At 44.6% G+C, this 7,150-nt stretch overlaps 1 pseudogene; it reads right to left on the reverse strand.

Moving 5' to 3' along the window:
• Positions 1–799: 799 nt before the first annotated feature.
• LOC131420241 (ras-related C3 botulinum toxin substrate 1-like) lies at positions 800–3,606 on the reverse strand (annotated as a pseudogene).
• Positions 3,607–7,150: the final 3,544 nt, after the last annotated feature.

The following is a 7,150-nucleotide window of genomic DNA, read 5'->3' on the forward strand; positions in this document are numbered from 1 at the left end:
GAGTGAAACCTGGAATGGTGGTGGAAAAAGCACTGCTCTTAGCAATCCCTTTAAAAAAAGAAAGAATGTAACCATCACTGTGCAGAAGTAGGAGTTTGGCTGCTGAACCAGATTCAGTCACCCTCCCTGAACAGAGAGATCGGTGCTCATTATAAACGGCAGGCAGTACGTCTTGTCTGCGCTGAGTCAGCTCAAGCCCCTGTTAGAATCCCAGTGGGAGCAGCTATCAGGCTTACACACAGGTCTGGGCCCGGTGTGGTGGCAGGTGTGGTGGCACGTGCGGTGGCAGGTGAGAGGAGAGTGAAGCTCAGTCTCTGACCTCAAGGTTCTTGAACACTAATAAAAATCTAAGAAGCTAAGGGGAAGGAGGAGAGCCCATTGCCCTTCCCCTAAATGTGAGCTGGGGGTGTGGATACAGATTCTAAATCATTTGAAAATAGCTGGAGTTGGAGTGGTACAAATGGTAACATAAAGGATTTCATTTTAATGATAAAGACAACCAGGCCGGTGTGGAAGTTTGTCACAAGTCGCAATGGGTTCCCAGGTGGAGCAGCGACATTCTTCCCAATAGCACCTTAAAATGAGCGACAATTGCTCAGGTGTTGTTTGCCTGATGGCAGCACCTGGATCAGGCATCCATTAGAGAGCCACGGGCTTGTAAACAACATGCATTCACAGGAGGACAGTATGACTGGCAATGTGTATCACATCCTTTAGAGGTACACGCTGAGTCAGAGGGGAACACTCTCCTGAACACTTTCTTCTTACTTCTTCCCCCCAGAAGAAAACAAAGGTGGGCTCACCTCATGTCTTCTCGTCTCTTTCCCAGCTCCTGCCCATAAGTCTTTAAAATTGCCTTGGAGGTACAAGATGTTCTCACAGGGAGCTCTATGAATACAGGAAAGAGGGCCATAGCCATACAATTAACAATTGAAGCTTCAACACTTCCCTTTTTTTTTCTTTCCAAAACCCCAACCATGGTTGTATATCCTAGTCATAAGTCCTTCTAGTTCTTCTATGTGAGCTGCCACCACAGCATGCCAACTGACAGACAGGTGGTGTGGTTCCATGACCGGGAACCAAACCCAAGCGGCCAAAGCGGAAAGCACAGAACGTTGACCATTAAGCCATCAAGGTTGGCTCAACGCTTCCCTTTCTAACACCAAATATACATTTCTCTACTAAGCCTCCAAGGGCCTCTGTAATCTGATCTTTCTTCCCAGCAGCCCCCACCACTCAGGTAAATCTCCTCAGTCACCTAGGTGCACCAAGTCGGTACTGGGAACTTCTGCCCAAATTGCCCCCTTCTGGAAAGTTCTTTCCCTCCAGTACTCTACACTTCCCTCAGCCACCCTTAATCAATACTACAGAATACCTGTATTCTAGAGAACACAACGTCAGCCGCCTAGTGTTTCTCTAAACCCACTTTAAAAAAGTAATGTATAGGGAGAGCTGTAGTTGATCCATTCATTCATTCAACAATCTAACAGCTGAGCCCCACCTTGACCAGACACTGTGCTAAGTGCCTACCTGCATTATCACATTTCACCCTCAGAATAACCCTTCAAGTTTCCCTCATCCTCATACGATTTCCCTTTCATTGTTACATAATGTGATGAATTGACTCAAATAATTTGTAGAAAAAGGAGAATGAAGAAATAATTTAAAATTGAACCTAAGTCATATTTTCTTCATGAGCTGAAAAATAACTGATGATTAGAACATGAGGGAATCTCACAGATCATCTCATCCATGGTTCTCAACCCACATGTTCTGATTTATCAGTTTCTTTCATCTTTTAAGCTCTGTGGATGATTCTGATACCCAGCCAAGGTTGTGAACCAGTAACCCATTCCAACTATCTCATTTTACAGGCGATTGGAAGGAGAAAGATGGTGCCAACATTTACTGAATTCCTGCTGCACTGCTTTCTGCTTGCCTGCTTGACTTAACAAGGGTGAACTGAAAGCAAGGATGTCAGGGGATTTGCCCAAGGTGACATAGCTAGGTAGTGGCAGACCCAACATTAGAACGTGTGTTTCTTAAGTCCTAGCCTCAAATTCTTTCCTCTGAGTAACTAAAACGAATTACTTAATTAGCATAAGTCTCTCACATAAATGATCACATTTAATTTTGCAAAAAAGGAAACCATGAAATAGGTACTATTATTATTACAATTTTATGTAAAATAAAGAAATTTAGACCACTACAGATGGAATTAGCCTAAAATCAGTTTGCTAGTACATGAGGGCAGGACTTGAATCTCGATTTTTTTTTTCATTTTAGGGCTAAATTTTAACAGAATGTGCAAGTTTGAACTCTTACACTTTAAACAAACAAAACCTTAAAATTACTGATTGGTCCAAAATGGTTCAATGGAAAAACTAACCTGTGACAAAATCTTGGCATTGAGTTCAAAGGCACCACTGTTTTTGAGCAAAGTGTGCAAAGGTTCCAGAGAGGTCAGGGCGAGGAATGAGGGGCTCGGACATTTACAGCAGCAGCAAGTATTTTCTGTTCCTTTTCTTTTTTGGGGGCTGGGGGGGGCGGGGAAGATTGGCCCTGCACTAGCATCTGTTGTCAGTCTTCCTCTTTTTCTTTTTTCTCCCCAAAGCCCCAGTACACAGTTGTGTATCATAGTTGTAGCGTTGTAGCTCTTCTATGTGGGACAGTGCCTCAGCTTGATGAGCAGTGAGCAGGTCTGCACCCAAGATCTGAACTGGCGAACTCCAGGCCACCGAAGTGGAACCCGCAAACTTAACCGCTATGCCACTGGGCCAGCCCCCTCTGCTCCTCTTCTTGACAGGAGGTGAGCAGAGATCCGCTGGAGTAATTTCATCAAACACCATCCAGAGGCCCCGCTGTGTGAGAGCCGAGCACTCCAGGCATTCTACAGCACAGACCTCCTTAGCCAGGGACAAACCCTGTGGATGGGCAATGGGAGTCAGCGTCTTCTTCAGTTTCTCAGTCGTGTCTTTATCATCCCTAAGATAAAGTTTAGGTCCCACTAGGACAGTGGGAGTGTTCGGACGACGGTGTCACACTTCTGGATACCATGTTTCATAGACATTTTCAAATGAGGCAGGACTCACAAGAAAAAAGCAAATTAAGAATATACCTGTTTACGGGGCTGGCCTGGTGGCGTAGTGGTTAAGTTCACACACTCTGCTTTGGCAGTATGGGGATCGCAGGTTTGGATCGTGGGCACAGACCTATACACCGCTTACAAAGCCATGCTGTGGCAGCATCCCACATATAAAGTAGAGGAAGATGGGCATAGAAGTTAGCCCAGGGCCAATCTTCCTCACCAAAAAGAGGAGGATTGGCAACAGATGTTAGCTCAGGATTAATCTTCCTCACCGAAAAAAAAAAAAATATATCTGTTTTTGGATAGGATAGAGGGTGTGATCTGTCATCATCTTCTTGTCCAGCTGTATCCATAAGCCCAGATTCCCCGGTTTTCCATCTACCATAATATTGGCAGAATAGCTATCAAAGACAGTGGGGATATAGTCTCCTGGAGATGCATTGGTTGTGTAACTGATCAGTACGCAAGTTTTACCAACTGCTCCGTCTCCCACCACCACACCCTTGATGGCCTGCATCTGGGCCATCACTCAGATTTTCCATTTCTACATCCTGTGCCCCACACTCGACATCTTCCGTCACTGAGTATGCGTGTGTGGTTCTTGCTCTTGTCTCTACCTTCCTTTGACACTTCTCTATGTGTTGCACCTATTGTAAGTTTATATTGCAGTTTCATGATGTTATTCTTAAATCCCGACCTGGGCTGCAAGGCAGAGAAAAAGCACATGGGTTCTGGAATCAGATGGCCTTGGGTTTTAATCCTCTCTCTCTTGCCATGTGCTAGTTTTGAGACCTCAGGCAGTAACAGTAGTTGCTAACATTTACTGAGTGCTTAGTATGTTCCAGTAATGCTAAGGGCTTAATATGTATTAACTTAATCTCCAAGAAGTAAAAATAATATTCCCATTTTGCAGAAGAGGGAATTAAGCGAACAGGTTTTCCTTTGTGTAAAGTGATGATAGTCACATCTAATTTGCCAGATTGTCATGAGGATTACATGACATGACATATAGAAAGCGCCTAGCATCGTGCCTAGAACATAGCAATAGTTTTGTAACTATTCATCTTCTCCCCTTCACTGTCCTCCCTTGAGCACAAGGACCATCTCCACTGCTTCTGTTATTTCTCAAAGTCGCAGGTAGGAGAGACACCTAAGTATTACCAACAGTCAATTTGATTGATCTCCTTGCATTTGACCTTAACTCCTCTTTCAGCAAAGACCCCAAACATACAGATGCCGACCTCTGTCGTTTCTCTGACGGCCACTAGCCGTGCAACAAACACAGCTGGGGAAGCAGCTGAACTTCGCTGGTAATAACAGCCACTTAATATGTTCCGCCATCATGTTCTGGATGCAGTTGACTAAGAAAAACTCACATCTGAGCTGCATAATGGCAAAATGCAGACAGGATATAACTCAGCACTTTGCCACCCTGAAAAGAATCACCTGGGAAGCTCTTTAAACTTATCGATGCCTGGTTCCACTCCAGAGATTCAGATTTATTTGGTATGAAGCGGGGCCCAGGCATTAAAAATGCTTCACTTCTACAGATGACGCTAATGTGTGTAGCCAGGGTTTCAAATAACTGATTTACCTATATACATGAATGGGAAATCCATTTCGGCCAGTCAAATTGTCATTTAGGGTGGGAAATGTGTCTCCCTGCATGTAAGATCATTCAGACTAGAGCCAAATGTTATAGCATTGTGCAGTAACCATAGAGGAAACTGAAAAAAACATGATATAGACTAGGATCAGCTGCCCCTGGCTGCCCAGCCCTGGGCCCACAATCACAGCTCTCCTGCCTACTCAGTCACGGACTTCCCAAGAGAGCATCTTGGTTGTCACAGTAGATGGGGCTCAGTTTTGCACAAGATATACAAACACTCAACAAGCTATTATAAGACACTCTTTAGTCAATGAACCTTGATCAAGAACTTACTATGTGCCAGGAGCTGGGTTCACTGCTAGCAATATGAGGGTGGTAATATGTGGTTCCTGCCCTCATGAGCTCAGTCCATAGAGAAGAATGTGGTACGAGCTTTTGTAGATTATGGACACTGTGCTACTGGAACAAAGAGAACAAAGCAACTCTCTATGCCTGAGAGAACCAGGGAAGACAGGAGAGTTGTCAACTGTGTGGGATCATAAAGGATCGAGAAGGAATTCACCAGGCCCCCTTCAACTGAAAGGGCATTCCACTGAGGGAATAGCATGTAGGAAGGCAGTGACATATGAAGCAGCTGTTGTGTTTCAATCTATAAGCGGTGCCATTAGTATGATGTCAGCCTAGAGTGAGCCTGAGGGACTGACAGAAGGTCAGGCTGGAAAGAGAAGCATTAGGGCCTTTGCATGGCGTTTTGGTGTTTGGATGAAAGGCAACACTTTCAGAACTTTCTGTGATGGTGGAAATTAAGGGTGTGGTTCAAGCAAGCAAGAAGATGGGAATTCCAAGAGCAGACCCAACTCAAAGGGAAGGTCTTGGATCTATATCCAAAGTTTGAGAAAACAATGTATGCTTATCTGTTTTAATCTAAATAAAATATTTAAATTCTGCTCATGGCTTTTTTTTTTTGTAGTGATTCTCAACTCGAACAAACTTTTTGTGTTCATAGACCAATCACCAACCCAGAGAACTTTTAAATGCCACAACCAAGGATGTGGAGATGCCATTTATGCCGCTGTACCTCCCAAGTCATACAGTCTACCACTACTACTTAAGAGGAAAGCCGAGATTCCCCACTCACCATTAATAATCTCACCTCGGATTCACTCTTCTTAACCTGGTGTTCACTCCTTAGACTGTGTTGGTTTCAAACCTCCCAGCTACCAACCTCGATCCTTGTTTCCAGTTTTTGTCATTGCCTAGGGCTTCAGCCTCAGTGCTCCATCCTGTTTTTCTAACTGCAAACTCGACTTCTCTCAGCAGAGCCTACTTCCCCACCTAGATATGTTGTCACAGGAAAACATCCCTCCTGCCTTGAATGGGCTCGAGACCCACCTATCCCAGGGCCACCCTCATGTGTGGTGATCCCAACAGGCTGGATCCAGCTTCTTAAGAAGGTCAGGGAGGGGCCGGCCCGGTGCCCTAGCGGTTAAATGCGAGCACTCCGCTGCAGCGGCCTGGGGTTCGCAGGTTTGGATCCCGGGTGCGCACTGATGCACAGCTTGTCAAGCCATGCTGTGGTAGCGTCCCATATAAAGTAGAGGAAGATGGGCGCAGATGTTAGCCCAGGGCCAGTCTTCCTCGGCAAAAAGAGGAGAATTGGCATCGGATGTTAGCTCAGGGCTGATCTTACCAAAAAAAAAAGAAGCAGCATCTCAGGGAGAAGAAAGGGAATCGAGGCTGGTGCCCAGGTTTCTGTCTCCGATGATTAGGTGGATGGAGGTGACAATAGATGAGGGCTCCCCAGAGAGGAAACAGGAGGTCAGATTTGGGGAGGGAGATATGAGTTCAGATTTAGGTGTGTTAGTTTTGAAGTGCTCTGTACCATTCAGGTACAAAACCTAACGTACAGCAGCCCATTTTTTCTCTAGGAAGCCTTCCCTGACATCTCTTCGTCCACAGCAAGTCTCCGGCCTGTTTACCTTTGTCATCACACTTATCAAACTATTTTGAGAGCCCCACTCAGGGGCTTCGTCTTTATCTTTGAACCCACTGCCAGCCACAGCATGTAACACATAACATGTAGTCAGTAAAGTGTGATGGATATAAACGAAAATTGATTGAACTGGTTACCATTGAGACCAGAAGCACAGGAATTATACTTGGATAGGGAAAAATAAGGACACTTTTTCCATAAAAGGAAGAGAGGAAAGGTAAATTATAGAGAAGTTGTCCCAAAAAAGTTGACATTTTTTCACACCCTTTACCAAATGAAGTTAAGTGTTCATAATTCACTTTTACTAGAAAAAGTCCTAAATTGGGTAAGCAAAAATTTAGGAAGCTTAGTCACAGTCAAATTCCCTCCGACTTGCTTTGAATTTATAAGCACATTGAGCACAATGCTTACTCCGTTATTAGCACTCAACAGTATTTAATCTTGTGTTTAGGAAGCTCCT

This window comes from Diceros bicornis, chromosome 22 (genome assembly GCF_020826845.1).
Source record: "Diceros bicornis minor isolate mBicDic1 chromosome 22, mDicBic1.mat.cur, whole genome shotgun sequence".
Taxonomy (NCBI): Eukaryota; Metazoa; Chordata; class Mammalia; order Perissodactyla; family Rhinocerotidae; genus Diceros; species Diceros bicornis.